The sequence below is a fragment of the Ambystoma mexicanum genome, chromosome 5p, assembly GCF_040938575.1.
Source record: "Ambystoma mexicanum isolate Mex_15411 chromosome 5p, UKY_AmexF1_1, whole genome shotgun sequence".
Taxonomy (NCBI): Eukaryota; Metazoa; Chordata; class Amphibia; order Caudata; family Ambystomatidae; genus Ambystoma; species Ambystoma mexicanum.
The window spans coordinates 166,397,074-166,423,900 of NC_090930.1; positions in this window are offsets into that span (position 1 = coordinate 166,397,074).

The following is a 26,827-nucleotide window of genomic DNA, read 5'->3' on the forward strand; positions in this document are numbered from 1 at the left end:
TCTCTCCTATGTGGTGTTCCTCAGGGTACTCCCTTGTCCCCCACTTTATTCAATGCATTCATTCGACCTCTTCTGGCCATTTTCCATGCTTTTGGCCTGCTATGCCTACGCCGATGACACCCAAATCATTGTGCGGTTGGATTTGAATCAAAACTGAGTCGGCAGCTCAATTGAAAAAGTGTTTGGTAGCCATTGGTGAGTGGATTGGCGAGAAATTGGCTTAAGCTTAATGCTGAAAAAACAGAGGTGCTAGTGGTGGGTACAGCTACCCCTTTTCTGTTTTGGACCCCAGAGTTTTGGCCGGAGAGTTTTGGCCCTTTTCTTCAGCCGGTCCCCTCAGTAAAAGATCTAGGCGTTAAAATGATAGCCTCTCTCTCTATGGATGACCAGATTCATCTGGTCTGCCAAAGGGCCCACTTTAAGTTACGGACTCTCCGGGAAGTCCTTCCTTGCATTCCTGCTAAGTTCCATGCCCGGGTTGTCTCGTCCTTAGTCATTAGCAAGATTGACTATTGTAATGCCCTCTTCTGGCCCTCCCTAAACATCTTGTGCGGCATCTCCAGCTGCTGCAAAATGCAGCTGCTAGAGCTGTTCCTCTCCCCCCTTGGGGTGCTCATATGACCCTGCTACTGCAGCATCTTCACTGGCTACCGGTGGAGAAACATTTTAGGTTTAAGGCCCTATGCATAGTGCACAAGTCCTTTTATGGACTAGGGGCCGAATTCCTTCAGAATAAATTTGGTCTGTATATACCATACCGGCCTCTTCATTCCCAAGATCTGAAGACAATATAGCCTTCCAGGTTTAAGCTTGCCCACATGAGGGGGCGGGCATTCTCTGTGGCGGCTGAAAAGGCCTGGAACCAGCTCCCTTTCTCCCTGCACAATATTGTATCTCATTCTTTGTTTTGCTGAACACTTAAACCCTTCATGTTTTAGTTTTCCTGCGGTTCTGACAATTCCCGTTCAGCCTAGCGCCAAGATGCTGCTGGGCTTATGCTGCACTCTACAAGTTTCCTTAAAATATAGGATAAGACAAGATAAAATAAGGGGTTATAAAACCCCTTCAAATGCCTCAAATCGTCATGAAACGTGACCTGGTGCTATGCTGAGGTGAGGTCCAAAATCGAAAAAACACCTCGGCTGGACCCATTTTCGACAGGGATGTCATTTGGGGGTTCTAGAGGATGCAGCTGCGACCCTTGCTGTCTCAGATGCAACTCCTGATGTCTCCATTGCTACCCCGGGCCATTTTCTTTTAATGAACTGAAGCATAAGCTTATTTGCTGCACTCAATCTGTTTAGTGCTAAAAAAAATCCTCACATATTGCTTTCATATGAAAGCATATATTGCAAAAATATTCATGCTAAAGTGGCCTGCATTGGGTAAATCTACATCAGATGGAAGTCCACCTCATTTGCATAGCAAAGCCTTCAGTTTACAAATGAAAACATAAAACAGGAATGTGGTGTTCTTTTTGTCTTTCTAGTGAGACCTACACGGTCCCTTTTGGACAAGGCCACATCGTTGCTGCAGTCAAGACCTTGTATTCTGCGTCTGTTCAGCAGTAGCCCCGCAGTGTGCCGGTTTGGCTGCTAAAGAGCTGCAGCAGGTCATGCATGACTCGTTACATTTATTAGGTGCCATTTGGAGAAAGGGGGAGGATGGGTATTCAGCTCACAGAAAATTCCTTTCACTTGTACACCGTGCTTTTCTTTGGTTCACGCCAAAATAGTTCACTGCACTGGATCATCATTGTCTATGAATTATGTTTGCCGCAGGGTTGAAGACCAGGGCTGAGGGTGGCCAGTTGGGCATCCTGCATTGGCACCTCAACACGCAGCACCAGTCTGGTAGGGCCAGAGGAATAGGGACTGGAAGGGTGCACAGAGTTACTTGGATCACAATTGCTCTCAAAACATAATTACTCACACAGCCACTGAGTGTTGGTGCTCACCCTGAAATGTGAACCTGACTACAGATTCCCCTGCATGATAGCTATTGGTGTGGTCCTACTGACCTCACAAGACCTACCTGTATACCTGCGTTGCGCTGAATTCATTATATTGGAGGCACACACAAGATCTTTCAATCAGGTCGAGTTTGTAAATTGTTATTAATGTGTCCTTTCTGTTCTAAAAACAATTTTTGTATTATTTGACTATATGTGGCCAATGTTTCCACTACTGGGTGAGTCGTGTGTTTCTGGTCGGCCTGCAATGTGTACCTGCCACACCTAGCAACATTGTTTCACATGCACCGGGACTGCTGCATTTTGGGAACGGGGAGACAGGGCAAGACAAGCCAGAAATATAAGACAAATGTGTTTTTTAATGTACCTGGCCTCCACAACTGGGAACATTATCAAGGACGTGCTTTGTCATAAAGACATCATAAAGGCAAATGAACCCACACGTCAACCAAAGCTAAAACAGAGTCACGCTGTGCTTTCCGAGGGAAACATGCGCTCCATGCTCAGCCCGTTTTATTCGTGTGTCTCAACCCACAAACCATAAAACTGTATCTGCAGCGTCTCAGCTATTTGTCTGAAAAGTTACACAACCGGCGGCCATTTTATATAGTAAAGTGGGTAGGTTTGCAGCACCTGTGCCGAACTTTTATTGCAACTGGCCAGTATAATGTTACCTGGGAAAGAGATCTCGACTCCTACTGTTTACTGTCATTTGGTTCCCATCAGGGCCCTTATACACATAGCGTTTTCCAATGGGGTTTTGCCATTATAAAACGCCCTAAGACTCAGATGCTCTGACAAACTGAGTAAAAGCAAGTTTGAATCGTATGATTTTTCATAAAAGGTATTTTTGTCTGCAAAACGTTTCACAATTCTGAATGCTTACAAACTAGTTACTAGGGGCAAATTATTATTTTTATTTAATTTATTTTACTGCCGATTGACACTGAACCAAAGGGGCGAAAACAAAACTCCCTTCCAAGTATTTACTAGAAAAGCTTTTGCAGTGAAAATCAAGGCAACCTCCAACTGGAATGCACAATCAGATTGGATAGTATTGTCACCTGGTTTTTGTTCTGGCCATAGATTGATCTCAGTGTTTCTCACTATATTGGTTGTTCCAGCTGCAACAGTTTGTCACCGGCCAGTTGACAGTGCTTTATTGCCTTACGGCTGTTGGCGCTATAAACACTGATATTACTGCTACATATGTTGATCCATTCTTGTATGAAATGTATATCCCATTACAGTGATATAACCATCTTTTTCTTAGTGTACTGGAACAATGCTATGTGATGCCACTTCCTGTTGTGTCAAAGGGTGAAACGTAGTGTGTCACCACTTCCTGGGATGTCACTTGGGATGGGGTCAAATGACATCACTTCCTGTGATGTGACCAGTGGTCAAGGGTCGTGTGATGTCACTTCCGCTACCCCAGGCATTTTGGTGAAATTACATCCCTCTTCGTCGAAATTAGTTCTTGAAAGATGGGCAAAGGGTGTCTCTCTGTATGACATATGTATTAAATTCCTTCATGACCACACAAATCTTTACTTTCACAGAACTTTTGCTGACTACAATCAAAGGTGACACCCACTCTGATGCATCAATGCTCTCTATAGTTCCTTGTTTCTCTAGCTTGTTCAGCTCCGTTTTTACTTCATCTATCATAGATACTGGAAAATGTCTCTGTTTCTGAACTGCTCGTGTATAACTCTGTTTGAGTTTCATTTGATGAACAAAACCTTGTAAACACCCTATGTTCTATTGAAATACTTCCTCTTGTATTTGTTGCAAAACATTTGGAGAATTCTCTATTGAAAACACTGCAACCTCTGCATTCAGACCAAGGTTTACTGCATGTTTCTTTTGATGGGCCTAGCTCAAAAGTGGAATCGCTCCTTTCTTTGACATGTTTATTTTTATGGTGGCTCCATTGTAGCATTGCGCAGAACCAACCTAAAAAGTCTATTCTCACTCCACTGCAAGCTTTCAGATTTATATCGAACTTGTGCATGTACTTGTGACAGAATTTCTCCCATTGAGCCTCCGGCAGAAGTGTATATTTTGCTCTGGAGTCGATCATCATTATCACTGACACGCCATTGATGGAAACTAAGGCTTTGGGACTATCCAAATCCTCTTCTTCATTTACTGCTGTCGATATGCATTTGTCACTGTCATCATCACTGTAGGCGTCGCCTATCCAATTCATAGATGGCTTCTTATTGCTGCAATATCTGGCCAGATGACCTTTATCACTGCAAATCCTACTTATGATTCTCAAAGCCTGGTAGACTGGATTATTGTCCGGTGTGAGGCACTGTCACGTCTGTAACATCTCCTCTGTCCGCTGTAGGTCTACCTCTCCCTTTTGGGTTCTTAAACTTTGGCACCCCCCTTTTGAAGCTCCTGTCATTTGGGGTCCATATCTTCACTGGCGCACGATTATTCACAGTTGCTATTGACTCCGCTGGCACAACAGACATCGCTGTCGGAGGTGGAGTCATCTCTGGGGTTGCTTTAATCGTAGCTCGTTTCATTTTGCCCTCCACTGCTCTGATGCTTTTCTCGGTGTGCTCCACCTCTTTAGCAATCCATAATACAGTGTTGAGCGGGGGATTGTCTTCTGGCCACAGTTTCTCTGTGGCTTAACTGCTACTGCATTCTAGCATTAATTGATTCCTGAGCCTCTCGTCTAACTGTTGGTTGATGTTGCATGACCTGGCAAACGTCCAGAGAGCTGCGATGTATTGTTCTACACTTTCCCCTTCTTCTTGTAATTCTTTGGCAAATTTGTAGCATTCTAATATATTTTATTGCATTTATCTGTTTTCAGGCTAACAAACAATGAAAATGTGTTTTTACACCTCCTGATGAACCGTCTAAAATTAGAAGACGAGGAAATACGTGTTGAGGGAATGATAAATTGTATCAAACTCAGAGGAATGAGGGAGTGATAAATTGTATTAAACTCCCCGCTTCTGGGAACGTCTGGTAATATATATATTACACGGCCTGCGGTAGCGGCCGTGTAGTTATGTTTAAGTTGCTAAACCCATAGGAAGAGTACTTTTGGGTGGCTTATAACTCTGCTCCCCCTGCATGAATACTCACCAACCTTTGCTAAAAAAGCGTATGACCCGCTATGGGCATGTTTGGTGAGGTTTCATCAAGGGGGGCAAAGTTATGGGGGGTCCCAACATTTAGTTTTTTTCACGCCTACAAACTGCTGGACGGATGTTCACCAAATTTGCAGCAGGAGTGGTGGTTTGGTCCAGAAAGTGTGCTTTTGTAAATTTGGTGAAAATCTGTCCAGTCAAGTAGTTTTTTTTTTAAAAAACAGGCAAGATGTAGGCAAAAGAAATTGCTCCATGGACCCATTGCTCCCCTGTCCGGTCCGCGGACAGGCATCCGACATCAGACGTGCCCCCTGATTGGATGGTGAAAAGCGTGAAGTGCATCAGATTTTTGGAAACACCCGCCATGTCGGATTCGTGGATATCCGCTGGTGCCCGCGGACCTCGCGGTAAAAACATATAAAAAAAACACAACATTGCACTTTTCAAACTTATCAAACAATCTCTGGGGAGGTGAAGGGTGACGAGGAAGGGATGAGATATGGCCATAAGAAGCCAAAAAACGGGTGTTTTTCACCCCGTAAGTCCGCAAACAGTCCGGATATTCGGGTGTGGTCCTGTGATGTTGGCGAACACTTCAGATGTTCAGGGACATCTATGCCTATTTCTTCATTACAGGGATGGTGAAAAGCAGTACTTGGAGAATGTTATTCTAGACTTGATTCTGAATGGTTTTGGAAAGTGTGGAGATGTTTTGTCAAGAGGGAACACATTTAAAGGGGGGTTCCAAAATATTGTAAAGACTTATAAATGTGGTGCCATTTGACGAATCTACACAAAAGTTTGCAAAAAGATTAGATCTAGATATTTAAAAAAGTTTAAGTTTGGTGGGATTTTGTGTAACGCTCACCTGGCTCCCACGGAGGCGCTGGTCTGGGTTGCTGTGGCCTCTTCAAGCGTGATGCGCGGAATTCGGACCACCGATTGAACAGGGCCCCCAAATCTTGCTTGTCTGGCCCGTAGGAATATCCTTCTGCAGATGAGAAAGGGGATTAACTGTCTGCTGAATAGTGTGCTTGCTCTTCCCCTTTCCCCCTTCGTTCTTCTCTGACTTCCTCCAACCCCCGGTTTAAGCTCACCTTATGGTTTGGAAGGATGAACTCTCCATCCTGCTTCTGGTGCAGGGGCGCGCGTTCGTCCAGTTACTTCACTGGTTTTCAGAATGGCGCTGGCAAATCCACTTGACTTTTCTGAGCGATACACCGTAAGTATGAAGATGCAAAAGTTCAAGTGTGAGCCTCCTTTTATGTTGTTTTTCCTAACCTGTGATCTGTCCTTTATTTCAGGTGCAGAACAAAGGCGATGCGTTGAGGGGTTAAATTGCCGGTGGTAAAATCAGGTGAGTTAGTGATGAGGGCGACCCCTCTAAATGTCTTTATAATTCCCCAGTAATGTCTTTTGTCCTTTCCCCATAGGGGCCGGGGTGCGGTACCTGCCAAAGATGCGGCGCCGACCCGAGATGTGGAACAGTTCACCAAGAAAAGCCGGTAAGTAATATGGCTGAAAATTCGGCTTTCCTCTTGTGTTCCCTCGCTCACCTTTTGCCTCTTCTTCTCTCCCCTAGGTGCAGAGATGTCGCGACCGGTGCTGAGAGCCGCGATGGAGCCGGGCGGCGTCTCAGGAACAGGTGAGTGAAGCGCGGCGCTGCAGCGAGCAACGCGGTGCTTTTAAATGGAAGTCTTCCTTCAGGAAGGCTGGCGTGAAGATTCCGGATGCAGGTAAGAAGGTTGAATAAGTTCTTGGTTTTCACCTTTCTCTTCTCTTCTTTCCTTACAGGTGTTCCAGGTTCGAGGTGGGCGTGGCTGGAGTCCAGGTGCAGGAGCAGACACGGTGAGCGTTCAGCTGCTGGGATGCAGAACAACGCGAAGCACGTGTGGCTGTCCGGGCGTGGCTTAAATAGAAGTTCCAGGTGAGTATTCTTCCACAGCCCCACCCAAGTAACAAAATAGTTCCTTCAGAAAAATAGTCCCTCCTAAGCCTCATTTGGCTTGGTTCTTCATGCAGCATGGTCTGCATCAGGTGAGTGTGCAGCATGGTCTGCTTCAGGTAAGTGCACCAAACACTTCCCCTTATGAGCCTGGCACCTATGGCGCCAGGACTGATGTCCAACATGAGCCTGGCGCCAACGGCGCCAGGACAGAGTCCAAAGAGCCCCTATAAAGGGCCGCTGGCCTTTTACCCGGGGGCGTGATGCCTGCTCCCGGGGGTACTGGGCCTGGCCTGGTGCTCCGGGGGTAGGCATCATGACACTACATTAGAGGAAGTTCTCAGCATTCATAGATGGCTTATAACTTTGTTGCCATTTGACGAATGTGGACAAAAGTTTTCAGAAAGATTATAGACCTAACCTTCAATGTTTTTGTAAAGTCTGAATGGAATTTTTCAAGCGGGGGCTAAGTTATATGACTATTCTATGTACATACATTTTCACATTTTTGAACAAATAAAACATGGGCGGATTTCAAGCAAACTGGTGTAAGGAGCATTTGCAAGGACCTTAAAGCATGGTTTTGCAAATGTGCCCGTGTTTTATTTTTTGACAAGTGTCATAGCGTAGGTACATAAAATAGTGATATACCTTTGGTGACTGAGGTATAGCCTGTGGCAATGGGCAGTAGCCATATTTTCCGGGTCACAGTATAAGGTCATGAACCGGACAATCTGGCTACTGGCCATGGCCGCGAGGGACAGAAAATGGGGTTAAAGTGGCCATGTACCCTATGTGGTAAAGTTATTGGAACATGGGATCGGTTTGAAAGGGAAAAAAATGTGCTCATGGTAATCTGTCTTCACCTTCTCCAGGCTGCCATGGAAAGGGAAGAGGTGTTCTGTACTGAACCCTGCCTCCCCTTTCCATAGTGGCCATCTTGGAAAAGGACTTTCCTTCCTACAGCGGGACGCCTAGCACCCCTGGTTCCCGCTTTGGCAACCAGGTGTGTGAATGGCCTTTATCCCCCATTGTAGGGCCTGCAATGGAGGATAATGGTCTGGAGCCCTTGTTATTTATTTATATATTGCCCGCCAAAGCCTGCAGGCATCAGAGCCCACACAGACACACTTGTTGGACAGATAACTTGGGCTAAGGGCCCGTTATCCCCCGTTCCAGTGCCTGGAATGGGGGATGAATGCCACATTATTCCCATTAGCGTAACACAAAATGCTAATGGAAATGTTGGAAAAACGTATTGAGTCTATGTACTTTATTGAGAAATGTAAAGTAGATGGAGACTATAAGATTTATTTTTTTGTTCTATTTTTTAACTTTGAAAGGTGGTTCCTAAAGGAACCTTTCTTTTGTTATTTTTTTTTAAAGAAAATGTTTGCAGGAGAGGTTAGAACATAAGGTGAGGAGGGAAATGAGGGAAAAGGCACCAAGGACTAATATGGAGGAGCAGGTGGACAGGGGAAGATGTTACGCGTGTGTTACTTCCAAGGTAGTGACATTGACATTTGTGATGTCATCTTTGATGTCCTGGGTGTTAGTCTTAGCAGTGCACGGTGGTGGCGCAAGTTATGGTTGCATAGCTTACCATAACTGGAGAATTTCTGAGGTTTCTAAGTTTTACTTGTAACCATAACGTCCCTTTAATAAAGTTTTTTTTATCGAATTTCATAGGTTTTTATTAGTGCAACTTAACCATAATGTCCCTTTAGCAAAGTATTTTCCTTGAAAAAAAAAAAATATATATATATATATATATATTTTTTTTTAAGTATGCAAGTAGAAATCCCGGCCTGCTTCCACTTCTTCGAGTTCCCTTCTCAACCGCCGACCTTCCACTGCATTCCAGAACCCTCACTGGCCCTCGTCACAATACTACAAGTATCTGGAGAGGTACAGACACAGCCTTAAGTCGCACTTGTAAGATCTTGCGGTGAGTGGTATAATAAGCAACCCTTAGAAAGTCCCTAGAGAGTAAGATATAGAAGTCCTCTGCCTTCAGGCGTTCACCTTCAGCTTAGAATCGATTGGGCAGTAGGAGTTACTGATCTCTAGTTGCTGCTTCTACTTTGGGGAAAAGGGAAGACTGGCCTGGTTGGAGGGAGCCCATGGGAGGCCGAGGGACTAGACAGGGAAACCCATTAGTTTGAACCATCAGCAGTCTACCACGATCATCCGAAATGAAGTTGTTAATAAAACCCCTGGAACCATCCGCTGGAGGTTGGAGATTATTGAAGCAGTCCTTGACACAAGATATACATATATATATTCTATTATATATGATGTTGATCTAAAAGAAAAGAAAAGTCGATACCTTGATTAGGCTATCAAAGTAATTTCTCCGGTCAATGAGTTATTATTATGATCAAACAATTTGAGTGCCCTGCATTGAAAAACAACACTCTCGTCGCACATAATAGTGATATAAGCAGTTGAGGTCCATATATCCCGCTGATCAGTGGTGCACAAATTTATCTCATGAATATTCACGAGAGACCTCCTAAAAACCTGACCGTTTTCTTATTCGAATGGACCAGAGTTGTGAAGTACTGCCTTGATGTAAATGCATCTCAAAGATGAACGTGGAAGAGGCCTAGTTAGGCAATTTGGGCTCTTACCACTGGTGGCATGTGTGAAAGAAAGACTTCCGCCAGAGAGAGCAGTCTTCCCTTTCATTGAGAAAGCTTCCATAACACTGTGCAGAACACGATAGACTACGGAAGAGAAAGAGTGGTCCAAAAAGGGAACTAGGAGGAATCAGCGATGAAGCCTTGAAGTGGCCTACAAAACGGCTGAAGAACGGTGTAACAGGCCATTAAACGGAGACGCAAAACGCTGAAGGTGCAGATGCGAAGTGAGGCCAGCCTCCGTATGTCAGACACCGAGCCATGGATGGACGGCATGGATGGGAGCTCTTCATGAAAGTCAGATGCCAAAATGGAATGGAAGACAGGAGAATCCCGAGAGGAAGAGTTCAGTCCAAGAGATCCCCGAACCGAAAGGACATGAGGCAAAAAAGCAGCCCACCAAGTGGAAGGTAATCCTGGTATTGGTGAGGCTGCAGAACTCAAGCTGAACAGAGACTCCGAAACTGTGCTTGTGTAACAGTAAGAGCAGAGACCTATGAACCTGAACTGAGCGTGAGATAGAGGGGACCTCAGGAGAAGTATTAGCACACAGAAATACAAGAGGAAGATAACTATTCTTGAGGCCAACAATCCCGAGACATGTGAGCAAGACAACAGAAGAAGGAACGACCATGAAGCATGGGCCAGGCACCAAGAATGGTGACAAGCGACAGGAACGAGAGAGGCCAGGGACCAATGAGCAAGAGAATGGGACAAGTGCCGCTGTGTTCTGGAGGACTGAACCCATTCTCATGGTTTTACAGAAAACAGAGAGGAACTTTAGAACATTGGGCTCTGGAAAAGAGAGTGAGTATAGTAAGAGAAAGAGAGATAGATTCGACATTATACTCTGTGTTGCAAGTGTCCCCAAAACATGAGAGAGAACCTTGAACCACTATAGTCTGGTGGAGTGACAGTCCACTAGCAAATTGGGGCATTGCATTTTGGGAAACACAGGCTATTCCCAAAGTGTCCGAAAAACAAGAACATGAACATTGAACCATTGCACGCTAGTGGAGCTAAAAAGTCTAGTACGAGAAGGAAAGAGACTGGGAGCACTGCATCCTGGGAACCCAACTATTTCACTCTGGGAAGCGGAATGAGGATCCAGCGATAGACGGAAATCATTGCGAACTATTGCAGTCTGTAAAACAAAAGCAAGAGAAATACTACAATCTAGAGAGGGGAGTACAACGAATCCAAAGAGAGGCATGTAATCCCAAGAGAACGGGTGCATTGTGGGAAACGTAGTACTATCCTAAACCTACCCCGCGCAGAGATTTGAGCCGCTGGAGAGATGAGGCTGGAGAATCCCTTGCAAAACACTGCCCCAAGCTTGATAACTTCAATTCATTGTAATACATATTTGGACATTGATTTGCGTTTCTTTGTTTTCTTGGGGACACCTTGTCACACTGCTAAGGTTTCAGCATCTATATCTAATGTAATAATTACAGCCACCTGAGCAGATAGCCTTATAGAGGCATTAACATAGGCATGACTTTGTGCATTAACTTGGTCATATGTGCCAATTTGGCAGTAGGCAGCAGCATGGTGTGGATATGAAATCCCTGATCGCACTATAGCTTGTGTATAAACTCCAAAAATATGTGTTTGGTGGACTCGCAAACACAGGCAAAGGGGCCTGTAAAATGCTTTTGGAAAGTTCGTTGCCCAAGTGTCGCACTTCATCGATGAGATGCAGCTTGCGTCACTAGGAACAGTGTGTAAGAGGCCTTTTCAGCTGAATACAAGTGCAAAATGCTTCCCTTATGCCCCCCGCCACCCCACCCCAGGCAGCTGCCAATCATGTACACAGCCAGTCCCATTGGACCACTGATGTCTTTCCCCTCGGTTTCGGTGCCATGTATTCCCCCAACACTCACTGGCCAGGTGCTCACAGACCCTTCCGCTAAAGTACAATGCCTGATTCAGGACTGATAATTTGTATTTTAAATGTTTTTTGGACGAAACATCTTGTACCAGTGGTGTGCCAAGGCTCTTTTGAATGGAATGGCCCAAGTGGGGCACTGACTTATGCAAGGGTGGCGTGCGCGAGCGCGTGCACACACACGTCTGAATATCATTAATTTACTATTTGTCTCCACTACCCATATCTACTTTACCAACATAAGTGTCTTACAGTCTTGTGTTTTAAGTTGTAACGATCATAGTTTAGGATAATGGGGTGGGGGGGGGTGGCCAATCAGATTCCAGAGGTAGCACGTGCCTCCCCAGGCCACTGCCTGGAAACGCATGTTTTATACCCTTTAATAAATAAATACAATAAAATTATATACAATGCAATAGGCCTCATTACGCACTTGGAGGCAATTCTGTTGTACTTCTGCGTGATCGCTGTTAAACTCGTTTACCGTTTCACCAATCAGTCTCGCATATTTACCGCAGGATCACAAGTGGTGGTAAAACAGTGCTAATCCCAGTTTCAAAGTCCCAAGTACTCCAGGGGGATTTTTTCATTTGTTCTGTAATTCCTCTGTGGTAAATCACCCGGCCGGCTTTTCGTGGTAAAGTTGAGGAGTTTCCTCCAGCAAAACGCTACAGTTAAATCTCCCACTTCTTCTTCAAACAGAGTTTGTTGGTGCGGTAAAGCTGCCGGTAATTCCGCTACAGTAAAAAATTTGTACTAAGGCTCAATGTCTTCAATGCTGGGGATTCGTAGACAATGATAGTGATTTTTTCTTTCTTTTTTCAATTGGTTGGTTTCATAAAATGACTTCCATTTTTTGTATGCATTTTCACATCGTTTAGTCCATCCTTTCAGGAGTCAATGCTTGTTTGAATATAGGAAAGGCAGATCTAATGTTGAATGCAGGTTGCTCCTAGTCCTTTATTATATATAATAATAGTTACTATAAATCTACATTATTCCATCCTTAAAAAAGTATTCCGATTTGCCAGCAAAGGCACGTTATTTTTTTTTCATAAATAGTCATATTTTAGGGGCGTGGGCCATGCTTTTCCGTTGCACGCAGTTTGTAACTTGTGCAAACGTTTAGTAAAACCACGCGGCTCACACGGTGCCATACATCAGTAGGAGGCTTATGGTATACTGGTGAGCTGCCATATGCGCAACGCTTCTCCGTGGGTATTGATAAATGGTTTTGTTTACGGGAATTAGGCGCGAACCCGCAGGATTACAGTAATTGGCTGCCTCCGCCTCCCGTCCCAGCGCACCCGAGGCTATGTTTCCAGGATCACCTGAGAAGTAGGTAGAGCGGCCTTGAGATTTACTGGGTGAAAAGCGACGTCTGTGACACCCACTGAAGGGAATTTAATAAATAGTCACTTTTCCAGGGATTGTACATGGCCAGAGTTCACGTTTTACAACCCGGTGACATCCACTTTGTGGGTTATAGCGACGCGACACAGCACACATGGCCCGCGAAATGGCGCAGATAATATTTCTCATGGACGGTGCTCCGTCTCGGACAAACCGCGTAACAGGGACGGTACAAAAAGTCTGTAACTCAAACAAACGCCATATGCTAAGCCACTGATGCTGCTGAGAATAAAAAATGGCAGCCATATGTGGCATGCGACCGAGAAATTGAAAACTCTTGAAAAATCCGTCAGCGGCTCCACTTCGCACATACAGCCCTGTTGGAAACCCAACTAGAACACCCCCGTTATCACAAATGGTATTTACTTGGCCCAGCTGTGGGCAAATGAGTTTCACCTTTTATTGAACTGCTAAGGGGCCATTTCCAATTAAATGTATGTACACCTTGAAACTGGTTACTCTTACCCGTTTGTTTTGTTGATATTTTTATTCAACCAGTACAATTGCGCATGTTTTTGCACTAGTATTTTTATTCGTATTTATCTAATGGGAATTTAGCTGGGAAGCAATGGGACACTGTACAAATAATGTGGGTTAACGCAGGTCGGCGGGGGGAGGTACATGCCTAGGAGTAGTGGATCCTAAGTAACCCCCTAAGAGCGTACCAGGAGGATAACGCAGGGACAGCGCGTTTGTCTTGGAAGCAAAACAACGCGTAGCGACACAGGTTTGCACTTAGAGACTGGTCTCTGGTATAGTAGGCCGTCGAGTAGCAAGAGAAGGCCAGTTTGATGGTTTTCTCTTTTTGTGTCAGTTCATTCTCAAGTCTTGCAATGGTCTGGTGCCTAGAGGAGGGTCCCACCTGAACCCAAGTGTTTTGTGACTAGGTAGGCTGGTGTGGTGTTCTGGTAGCGGTTGCCTTATATATGATGCAGTCTGTTTAGAAATCTACTCTGGCTTGGAAGAGGAGCCAGTTTAATTCACTTAGGATGGGAAAGATGTGGTCACATGTCTTAGTTCTTGTTCAGAGGTGTGCAGTTGTGTGTTGCATGGGAAGGCCGCGGGTACGGCCGGGGCACTGATGAAGAGGGAGAGATTATCAGGGACTGGGATTTGGTTTTTAAAATCCTCAGCTCTGTGACTGGAACTGGTTTATCTTCCAAGGGGTGCTAGTTGACACCAGGGCTTAATGTTGAAATGTTGCAGAAAAGGAAAGTTTTCTGTCAATAAGGAACCTGAGTGATTTGACACATGAGGCCAGCTGTGATATGAGTCCATCAAATTGCATGTTATCCCTCCAGCTCCTGATGGCCTCCCATTTCAAGTGATGCATTTCCATTTTGATGGGATTGACTTTCAGATAGGTGCTTGCTTCCAAGCCTGGTTGGGGGTTGGAGGGGGGGGGGGTGAAGCATTTCCTGAAGCATGAAATGTCTTGAGTTCATTTTGAGATGTAACTGAGCATCGTCAGTGCTTTGGTGAAGTGAGGTATTAGAGTCATTGAGAAGCGGTCGACTGGTCCCATGTAGAGATTGGAGATCACTTGGGAGAGTATTGATCCCCATTGGACTCCACTGGTGACCAGGTGAGGGTCAGATCTAAAGTTCCTCATCTGTACTGCATGGTATCTGTCCGAGAGATAGGGGGCAAACAAGTAAGGACTGTTGCTATACGCCCCATTCTATTTGCGTGCAGGCTTGTAAAAGTGAAGTGGTTGACCACGTAGAATGCTGCACTACAAATCCCATGATCCCTCCCATTGATTATCGTGGCTTGGGATGATGGGAGATGCAGTCTAAACATCTGGAGAGCCAGAAGTTGCAGAGTCCTGACCTATATTGTCCAGCGCCTCCTATGCAACAACCGAATCCAGTGGAAACCATGTGCAAGCAGTCTTTGGCAATTTACACCCGATTTGATTCGGAGAATGTATTGCATAAGGATGTATTTCTCCCATTTTACATCACTAGTCTTAGGCTAGTACGTTGGTGAGTGGCACAGTATAACATTTTCTTAGCATACCATTGGCATAAAATGCATGTCACTAGTGACAACACCCATATCTCTCCTTTAGCATACACCTCCCACAGTTCAAGGACCTTTATAAGAAACTTTAGCTGCATAATAAGCAGCATAAGCTCTAATTTAGAAACACACCAGGGCACCTGCACACGTGCTCCTTCAGGACCCAGTGTTTCTTTCTGTATCCTGGTCTCTGTTCAATATTAAATGCTTCTCAGCTTTTTGTCCACAGTTAGTTCTCATCAACTTTGTAGATTTATAACAGACCTTAATCCTGTCTAAGATCTGCATACTTTAATGCAGGAGTCCAATGCTTACATTTGCATTTCCAGATTTTTGTACTGGACTACAACTCCCATGGTCCCTCCCCATTGACTATGCTTGCTAGGGCTGATGGGAGTTTTGATCCAAAACATCTAGATAGCTAAATGTTGCAGACCCCCGCTTTAATGCCTCCTCATATAATTACACTAACCCAACACCAAATCCCCCCCTTCCACTGTCTGGAAGCTGTCATTTAACTTCTTATGCTGCCAACCATACTCTCACCATATAAAATAAACCCTGTGCCACTGGCACATTGTGCAGAATGCACTTGCGTGGACACAGGTGGTATTACTGTAATACTAAATACCTGCCAGCTACATTAGTGGACATGCCTTCTGTAGGTGGCGTGCCTGTATTTGCATGGGGGCGTTCCACATGCAAATGAGGTAATGTTATCATTGGATAACTAAAGGATCAGACCTTGCTCAGGAGCATCACCCGGAAGCTAGGGCATAGGCAGAGCTCACTTTGCCAGTGCCAATTGCAAGGATTAAGAAGGGAGCCCGTAGGGGCCCACTGAGGGGTTGCAGGTACAGACCTCATGCCCCTGCGGGAGGGGGAAGAGGGAGTGGAGCTTGGTTCCATTGCAATCTTCACCTGCCTGGACCTCCGCTAGTGCTTTGAGTGCAACGATCAAGCTGCAGAAGCACTGCGAGGATTCTGCACCTCTCACAACTCTGTGGGAATATTAATGAGTGCCATTGATTTTAGTAATGGGGTGCAAAGCATGAGGAAAACAAACAGTTTTGGTTCTTGTATAGGCCTTACATAGCCATTGGCCAGGCACTGCCATAATGTGCCCAGTACTAACACTGGCCAGCTGTTGCCATTTTACGGCCAGGTAGTACAAATATGGCAGTGCCTGAAAAATGCCTATCCCAGGTATGCACAAAAGCAAAAATTGTTGTCCTTGCTTATGCTCCTTTTAAATGTTGGTGAGCAACGTGTGAAATTGAGCCTCATTGCTGAGCTGTATGTTGTGGAGCAAGCCAGTGTTTTGCTGTGTCTTGCTTTCTTCAAAATACTGCGATGTCCCTTTTAACACTACTGATCCTACATGTTTAGGTATTCGTTGATGACAGTCACGTGATACCAATACAGTCAGAATATCGATGCAAAATCAGGATCTCCACCAGGGCACCAGACGTGATGGCATATGGACTTTCCCCGTTCTGTAATAGCTTGGCAGGCGAATTATTTTGCTGCAGTCACCCCGAGTGGGACGGGTATGCCCAGACATGGCTCCTGTACCTGCTGGGCATAGAGACGCAAGCTACTCCTCACTGATGAGGCCCAGCAAGGCCGAAACATGTCTGGGTATGCTTGTGGTCTTGTGCAGAAGGGATGTGACCAAGCAGTCCGGCTAGCCTGACCCTTTTGGGGTGGTTTCAAGCCTGATTTGCCTACAATCTTTCCCCTTTTGTAATGACTTGGCAGGCAAAGAACGATGGTCTGGAGGGCTGCCAAGAGCAATGCCAGAGGTTAAGATTAATTCTAAACCTTGTAGCCATCACCTGTTTTCTTTTGCTGTACACACTCAACAGTCATTCTGAATGGGACTCTGTGAAGTGGCCCAGTAAGGTGTTTCATGAGGGGCTTAGTCCAAGATCTAGCTAGGATGGGTAGGGAGGCAGTGATCCCAGAAGCAGCTGGGATCTGTAGGGAGGCAGAGATCCCAGAGGCATAAGGGATGCTAAGGGAGGGAGTGATCCCAGAAGCATCTGGGATGGGTAGAGGGGTAGTGTACCCAGAGGCATCAGGGATGCTAAGGGAGGCAGTGATTTCAGAAGCATCTGGGATGGGTAGGGGGTAGTGTACCCAGAGGCATTAAGGATGGGTAGGAATGCAGAACATGCTATATTGCCCCTGGTCCCTCGACTGTTGCCAGTACTAGGGGCAACAGTTGCTAGACCAGGCACAATATTACAGGACCCAGAGGCTAAGGGCAGCTCCAGTTGGTGTCTGCCTGTGTCAGCCGGGGAAGCATGAAGCCTGCAGCCGTCAACCTGCTATGACTGATCAGGTAGGTTCAGTCAGGGGGCAGTAATCATTGCACCCAACCTTTATGACCTGCCCCCCACCCCTATCTTTCCTACGCCGCAACCACACCACACATAGGCACCCCAGGAAATCCTGTTACCTTCTCTCACATCTCTCAAGGAAATCACATTTTGCATTGCTGCTGTGTTTAAAAACTAGGCCTTTTCCCCCTCTTCTCGGAAAGTTGAATCTGGGTGTTTTATTGCTGTTGTGCTTAAAAACAGGCCTAGATTTAGGAAAGTCAAATCTGGCTCTGCATTATGGTTACTGTGGTATTGTTAACTGTGTCTCATTAGGCTCTCGCCCCCTCTTTAGGTTCCCCACCCAGGGGGAGTACCTTGTACTGCTGAGTTTACCTGTCTGCTCCTTCTGCGTGTTCCCTATTGTGTGAACTCCCCCCTCCTTCCACCCCCTACACTATGCAGCCTGTGCTGAGCCGGACTCTGGGCTGCCCCTCCTCAATCTTTGCTACATCCTCCTCACACCCTCAATGGTGCTTTCCGCTCGTCAAGCTTCTCAAACTGCTACTCTTCATCCTATACTATCCCTCTCACTAAGTCGGAAGGAAGAAGTTCAAGAGGGACTTCCTGGTGTCCTACATCAGTGCTTCATGCAGAGAGAACCTCAACAACATCCTCTTTGTCGTTCCCTCTCCAGACCTATGGACCCCTCATATGGTCTCGTCTCTCTCTCCTTTCTCCTCCCCTACAATTATTGGTGGCACTCTGTGGGAGGCCGTCTTAGCCTCCTTCCACTCCTCCAAGATCACCATTAATGTCTATTTGAACATCACCGTCTTGGTCCAGGGCCCTCAGCCCAATCTCCTCCTTTTTGATAGGCACCTCCTGCGTCTTATCAGCTACTTTCCTTCTCCTGCTGCTCCTCTTAACACCCCTCGGGTTCCTCTGCCACCTCCTTCCTCCTCCACCTCTCTGTCACCTTCCTCCTTCTCTCTGGCTACTATGCCACCTCCTGCTACCTCCTCTGCCCACTCTTGGGCCCCTCACCTCATCCACTGGGTGCACCTGAAGCCTGTACCCCACCCAGGAAGTCTTTCAAAAGTGGCAAACTGCTCCACGTCGCTAATTTTAACTCTCACTCTGCTGCCACCTCCTCCAAGAACTTGACCTGGATGTCCTCGCTCTTACAGAGACATAGTTCACGGCCAGCTTTGTCACAAGTTTTGATACTCTCCTCCCTGTTGGCTGCAGGATCCTCTCCGAACCCAGAACCAATCAACACGGAGGTGGAGTAGTACTGATTTTTCCAGAAGGGTCCCTGCCTCATGCCTACGCAGACCTAATCCTCCTTTGAATGCCTGGTCTGCAGGCTCTCAATCTCTCCTGGCCTCTCTCTGACTGTGGCCACCATCTGCAGGCCACCTGGCCAGGGTGCCCTCTTCCTCTCGGAGTGGACTGACTTCTCTTCTCTTCTTGCCTCTACCTCTCAACCTCTCCTCCTTAGAGACCCCAACATCCACCTGGATGCTTCTAATCCCTCCTCTGGGCTTTTCCACAACCTCTGCGACCCTCTCTCTCTCTTTCCATTCTACCCTCTGGTCTGGCACACTCTGCCGGTCAGACCCTGGATGTTCTCAGCTCTTCAGACATCCCCTTCTGTAACGCTCTCACCACTCCTCTCTCTTGGACTGACCACTTTCTCCTCTCACCTGAAACTCTCTGTGCCTCAGGCTAAGCCTACCCCAGCATTACCGCCTACCTTCTTGGTCATTCGTCCCATGAAGCGTGTGTCAGTGGATGCCTTTGCCACTCCTTTCTCTGCTCCTCCTACGCCTGCAACTGACTCACACTCTGACACAGAACTCTCTAACCGTCATCTTTCCTTCTCCAACACTCTGGATGTCCTTGCCCCTGCCATGAGAATCTGCCTGAAGCCCACCTGTAAGTGCAACTCTTGGTATGATTGCGACCTCGACGCCCTGAAACATAACTGCAGGTTGGCTGAGAGGAAGTAGAGGACTTCCGGTGCATCCTCTGACAAACTGGCCTGCCTCCTGCTCCAAAGGCAATACAGACTCTCTGTCCTGTCCAAGAAGAGAGTCCACATTCAAGCCCGCATCTCTGCGGCCTCTAACAATACGGCCAAACGCTTTAAAATCTGCAATGAGCTGGCCGTTTCAACTTCTCTCCCAGACTCTCTCTACGGCTCTGGCTTCTCACTTCATCACTAAAACTCAAGACATCCCGCCCTCTCTCTCCTCTGCCTCTCCCGCTACCTCTCTCAGCCCCCCTATGGCTGCCTCTCCCTCTCCTCCTCCTTTCTCCACTTTCTCTCTGATAACACATGACAATGTTTCTAGACAAGTCCGATCTATGAAAGTGTCGTCCAAACAGGTGCTTCCCTGCTCTTCCAGAACCATCAAGGATCACATTGACACCCTCTCTTCAGTCTTGGTCGATTTCTGCAATCACTTTTTCACCACTGGATCTTTGCTCTCTCTCCTCAAACACTCCCTTGTGCACCCCCTCCTTAATAAGCCTTCTGCCGGTTCTACCTGTCCGGCAAACAATCGCCAGATCTTTATCACTTCTTTCCTGGGCAAACTTCTGGAAAAGCTGGCCATCTCCCAGCTTACTCTCCTCACTGAATCTGTTGGTTATCTCCATGACCATCTGTCTGGCTTCAGAGCACAGAAACTGCTCTCCTGAACACCCATGAAGATCTGCTCACCAATCTGGACTCTAGCCTTCCTTCTGTCCTCATTCTCCTTGACCTTTCCTCTGTCTTTGACGCGCCATCCTGATTAAATGACTCTGTGAGAACTTGGGCATCAGGGATCAGGCCCTGGATTGGTTGACCTCCTTTCTTCTGTACCGACTCTCCCAGGTCCAACTTGGGTAATTTCTCTCCACCACCTCTCTCGCCACATGTTGTGTGCCCCAGAGCTCTATCCTCTTAGAGCTATTTAATGTCTACCTGGCCCCTTTGGCCCAAATGATCTCTACCTTCTGCTCTAACTTTGTGTTATGCTGAGGACACTCAGCTTTCTTTCAGGCTCCCCTCAGCCGCCTCTTCTCTCTCGCTTATTCCTGACTGTCTATCTGCGATTCATGATTGATGCACCTCCAATAAACTGTGCCTTAATGCCAGTAAGACTGATATCCTTCTCATTGGGACCCCTGCTCCCGCTTTCCCTCTCACTCTGGCAGCCCTCCTTGGGCTCTCTTCCTTTGCCTTCCTGTGATGCTAAAAACCTTGGTGTCATCTTTGACTCCACTCTCTCCTTCTCTACTCACATCACAGACCTTGCCAAGAAGGCCCACCACCAGCTGCACCTCCTCAGAGGTATTCTTCCTTTTCTCACTTTCCCCCAGAAGCTCACTGTTTCCAGAGCCCTGGTTCTCTCTAGGCTGGACTACTGCAACAGCCTCTTTCTCAATCTGCCTTCCTTTACTCTCAGCCCTCTTCAACTAATCCAGAACAGGACTGCGAAACTTGTCCTTGGCCTAAAGCCCACGGACCATATCTCTCCAGCCCTGACATCACTCTACTGGCTCCCGGTGGCTGCAACTATCAAGTTCAAGACCCTCTGCATCACCCACAAGGCTTTCTGGGGCTGGGGTCCACACTACATCCAACGTTCTCTTCCAAAATACCTTCCTTCTTGAGCCCTTCGCTCGGCTACCTCAAACTCTCTGAGGGTCAGACGCTTGCAAAGGCAGAGAGTGGGTGTAGATCTCTCTCCTCTGCAGGTGCCGTCCTCTGGAATGGCCTCCCTGCTCCTCTCAAACTTCAAGGCCTTTCCTTTCTCCTCTGCTTTCTCTCTCTCATTCCCCTGCTGACCTACCTGTCTCCTGCACCAACTGGTTGCTTGGCTACCCCCAGAGTCCACTGGGTACCAGGCTCCTTCATGATCAGTCTCCCCTGCACTACCTCCGGTCCTACCACTCACTCAGGGGCTGTAACTGTTACCCAAGTGCCCTTCCTCCTTGCACTTACCCAGAGGCCTAGTAAGATTGTTTGTCTTGTCTTCCCATTGTCTTCCCTCCCTGGTCTTGTTGCGCATAGAAACACTTGTGTATAGGCGCGTTATAAATGACACATCATATCATATCATACCCTGATGCTAGAATGCTTACATTTACAGCTCCCAGTACTGAGAGTGCAGTGTGGCTGCCTCGGATTTAAGAAGTGGGAGGAAATGTGAACTTTCCACCAAGCTTTTGTAAACCCCAAAACTTGAACAAGAAAGGCACTTTGTCAAAACACCAAGGCAAGAATGTGTTCCTCACAGCATGTTTATAATCCTTATCCACCTCTTCCCTCGTATTTCCCATTCCTCTTTCGATGCTGCGAAGATACATACATGAATGTATATCGAGCACCCAGTATATTAATGTTAAGTTTTATTTATATTCTGAGGGGCCAACTCAATACCTAAATACACTGTCCAAAAAGCATTACTTTTGAAAAAGTTAAATGTATAATGTCACGAGCAGAGCACGGGTGAGAGCTCGTTATGGTTGCTTTGCCAACAACAAGTGACGACATTTCTGTGTTTTTTAGCTTTTGCCTTGCAACTATAACATCCCTTTAACTAAAGTTTTTTCAGTGAATTTCAAAGGTCAAAGTGAACACACCCACAGTGCTTAGGCCAAGCCCAGAGGACACTCTGCCTGTAGACCCAGGCAATGTACGCACACTCCCATTGCCCAGAACGAGCCAGCAACCACAGACACCACAAACACACCCAGAGTGCCTGCAGCCATGCTCAGAAGGCGCAGTGAGTGCCCAGCTGATGGCATTCAGCCATCCACAAATGGTCACTATGGCTCGGACAAACTCTCAACATATGCCCTGGGTAATGCGATTTTTCCGGCAAAGTTCTCATTCAAGTTTGGTATCAAATGCCAAGAGGCCCCACGTGGTAAGCTGCCCTAAACGTACACAAGCATTCAATCTATCATTTTGCTCTGCGATCTTCACTCTACACTTTGGCAAAATTCCCTAAGAGAAATTGAATGGCGGCTGTGTTTTTTGCCCTTCAGGCCATTACATTCACAGGTGGCAAAGATAAAAGGGAAACGTTTTTTGGAGTCCCTCCTTTGCTCTCTGCATCCCACATGCAACTTCACAAACCCTTATTACACTTACCACAAATTTTTCAAGTACAATTTGTCTCGGGAGTCACAGGTAAAGCATTCTAAACGCGGCTTGTTTATGGTTCAGTGTCACTAAACGTTAGTCAGGTGATGCACAAATTAGTATTGTCTCACCACTCGGACCACAGACACGCCTTGAAAGGGCAGATTCCAAGCCCAGGGTCAGGCCATGCACCAGGGGACTGATGTATAGTGTACCATTAAAAAAAGAAATGCTCAGCTACACCTCAATCCAAGATGGCCGCCAGGCACACATACTTCAGCCGCATCTATGAGTTTTCACTGCTGAAAACAAACATTGTTGGGTAAACAATATTTATTTTCATCCACTAAACACCCTTCCCAACATATTTCAGGACTGGTGCAATTATATAATCTCCAGCTATAGGCGTAGCCAGGATTGTCTAACAGGTGGGGCTTGAAGCTAATGTAATTGGGCCCACCGCAGTGACATGACACCGTGCAGCAGAATGGGCATTTATAGATTTTAGGTGGGCCTTGCTTGCTCAGGCCCTACCTTACCTACTAGGCAAAGTGGGCACTAGAGGCTGACTCAACATGCGCAGCACTGAGTCTTTAGCTATATGTTTTGTTTTAGGTTTTGATATTTGGGTTAGCAGCAAGTTCACAGGAGGGAGAGGCGTTGCCCACACCTCATATATTAGCATGAAAGGGTTGCACCCAGTAATTCTTGCGCTGATAACAATGTAGATTAAACTTTTCTAGTTTTTCATATAAAGGTTTTAATCAGTGATTGGGAGGTCATCTGACACGTGTTCGACCCATCAGGGTCTTTCTCAAGGATACATTCATTCTTGGCTGCCCATGGTTGATGGGTGACTGACTTGCTGGTTGGACAATCTTGTTGGCAAAGTGCAGCTGGTTCCTTGGCTCAGTTGAGTTTTTTGCAGCATACAATAGGTATATGTGCTATCACCTATAGCAAAAGCTGCCAGGTGGATTAGGATGGCTGTTCTCTGGACAGTCACTATCCAGAGACCAGCTGAGGAGAACAGCAGCCGAAAGGCACAGCAGCCCACAGGAACCAACGTCTATATTTTCATTTATGCGCTTGTAACAACTTTTTATGTATAACCTCAGGGACTGCACATATATTTTTCTATCATTACTGTGACAAATTATAGATGCCAAGGGTTACAACAAGCACAAATGATATCATTGAACTATGGTTACCCATATTAAGATTGGTAACCATTGACATTGACTTACAACAATTGTAATGAGCAAGCCTTGACAAAGCACTTTGGGCGAAACCTGTGTTCATAATGTCAGCACAATACACATTAATACATTAAAAGGTTCTTTCCTTGTCTCATGAAAGTCTGTCAAATATTTTTATTGGATTACAGTTACTCATATTAAGAGTGGTAACCACTCACATTGAACTTTGACACTTAAAAACCTGGTAGGATCCCTGACCTGGTACCAGGAAGAAGCAAGTGCACGTGTGTGGTGCACTGCTGAGACACTGGGTGTGCGGTCTGGCTGTGGTGAATAATTACGTTCTGAATTGATCACTGAATTCTGTAATCTATTCTGTGTTCACTGTAATACATATAGTTTCTGTGTTCACCATAGTTCAATGTATGTCACTCTTTAACCTTTCTTCGAGGAATATATTGATAATGTGTTATAACCAAAAATAAAATGCAGGTTGTCAAGTGCCATGATTGGTCCAAAGATAGCTCAGTGTGTTGTGCTCTAGCACCTTGAAGCGTCTCTTGTGCTAGACGGAATTACCAATATAGATCTCAGACCAAATAACTGCACAGCCTCATAAAATATGGCCAAATACTGCTTTATTCTCAATTTAATAAAGCAGGGAAAATTGGCAAAAACTGACTGATGCTGTCACACTCACACACAAACTTGATTTTACAGAGATTACATACCCCAATATGAGTCTTTTTTGACATCATCCTACGTAGAAAACTGCAAAACATATTGAAGGGAAGTATTGGTTAAAGGAACATATGTACATATGGTATACATATGTATTATTACTTCATTGGCTGGCCCTTAACTGTAAGGCACACCTCACACTACCTCTAAATACGTATAATACTGATTATAGTAAAGAAAATGGCAGCAGATTGGTCTATGCAACATTGTATAGCATGTTGCCCCATTGACCCTCTGATTGGTTGGCATTCTCGCTCAACCTTGGACTTTCTGCTCGTTAGTAACATGTACGCAAAATGAAACCCAGGTGCTTGAGTCACGTCAAATTACTCCCCACTTTCCCAATAAATCCATGATCTCTCATCAGTCCAGTCATAAGCCAAAGTTTCCCCTCTTTAGTTGATCTTGTAGTCTTCTCTCTGTTCTGAGACATTTGAGGGAATGTAAGAACATCACTTTCCTCATCCAAAGCTTAATGAATAGCCCTTGTTTTCGACTTCTGAATCACTCGTGAGGAGAGCGCACATTTGTCCATTTCGACCTCGTATTTACTGCTATTTGATTTACTTATACTGGATGTTCTTGATTCTCTAGAGACTTACTCACTCCATCTTGTATAGACCTTATCCACTGTTATTGTTCATTACTTGGCTCTTGCAAATGTTTTCTTCTTCTTTAATCTAAGAGAAATATGTCTTACGTACATAGCTTACCCACCTGCCTCCATCTATGCTTTACAATTATTCCTTAAAATATCACCCTTGATCCCAGGCTAACACGGACTCCTCTTTATTTTGCACACAAAGCTATTTCTCCAATGTCTCCTGACTCTGCATCCTTGGGCTGTTTCTGAGGTAGCTGGATTAAGTCTTGACACAAACCGACGTCCATCTTCCTATTCTGGCCGTCCTTGCCACGTTATATTTTCCTCTATAGCAAGCTTCTATACGTCTCATCTATCTAGCGTCACTGCGTATTAACACTTATTGGTCAGCAAGTTAGTTAATCTTCTTTGTATACATGATTACTCTATCATTTGGTACATGCTTCTCTTGTCATTTCAGTTACATTGTTACTCTTAAGTATGTTCATATTGTTTCAGTATTTCCTCATATATCTTCTTTATGACATCACCCTGCCATTGTCAGATTTCACTCAGCGCTCAATGATGTCCAAAGGTGCATGCTGACATCCTTCTACTCTTACAGTATGAGGGTACCTTTGGTACGGCGGTCTGAGTGCATATCGTCTCTCATACACTTGATGCGGTATAGGGACAACACATGGGGTCCCTCATATAGCTCTTCTCCTGCAGCTCCATTATGACAGCAGTGAGGGGACAGGAACTAGAGAAAACTCAGCCACCTGCTACTCTGCAGTGTTAAACATTTGAACCTGTAATAGAGGTCTGTGTTCATATGACAGATCACATTTGCAAAACCCAGCAAGGCAGACTAAGCCCTTTCACTTTTGTAGATTGACAAATTTGAGTATATAAACTCTAATGATAGTAATACCTTCCTTGCCACTAGAGCAACTTACCTGCACAAGAATAATCAATGAAGATCCTAATGCCTTAGAGATGTGATTGGTTTTAATCTGATTTTAATATTGGTGATGTAATTGTATTAATTGTGTTATACAAAGCATTTCTTTTGCTATATGTATATAAATAAACTTGACACTTAATGCTTTAGTCAGAAGAGGTGATTAGGTAGCCAAATTAAATCCATTGGAGACAAACAGTCAAGGCCCATATCCTGCTTTGCTGCATGCCGATACTGTGGTCCTGCACAGATCATCTTATCTCAGCGTAGAGTATTCTGCTGTCTTAGGATGAACTTTTGCTTTCTTTCAGTGTGATGACATTGGTTAGCCTGCTCTTTCTTTTCATGTAGACCATTTGAATAAAAACACAGGAGAGGGTTTACCAAGTGTTGTATGCCTCTAGAAAGCCTATTATCTACTTAATTGGCACAAAAAGTGTTTGAAATTTCAAAGGTTTTTCATCACATCATAATGAACAATCTACAAGTGTTAGTTAAACAATGATTAAAAGCAGATACACATATCACAAATGTTCTTTTGCTGGGAACGTTTACATCTTTAAAATATAGTACAGAACCCAGATGAGCCTTTTATGCGCACATCACTTAGTATTCTGATACGTGCCATGCTTCGATATATGATGGCCCAAATACAGCAAAAAACATTATTTTGCAGAGATTTTTTTAAATGTTGTCATGTTGGTTTGTCATGTGATTTGCATATTTTCAGTTCATGAAGTCAAACATTCCCTAACAGCTGCATCTTGCTGTTTGACAACAATTGGTAAACAATACGGTCCCGTGCAAAAATTGCATGCTGGGCCCAAAGTGTGACATCCAGGTCAACTCATTCAATCTCA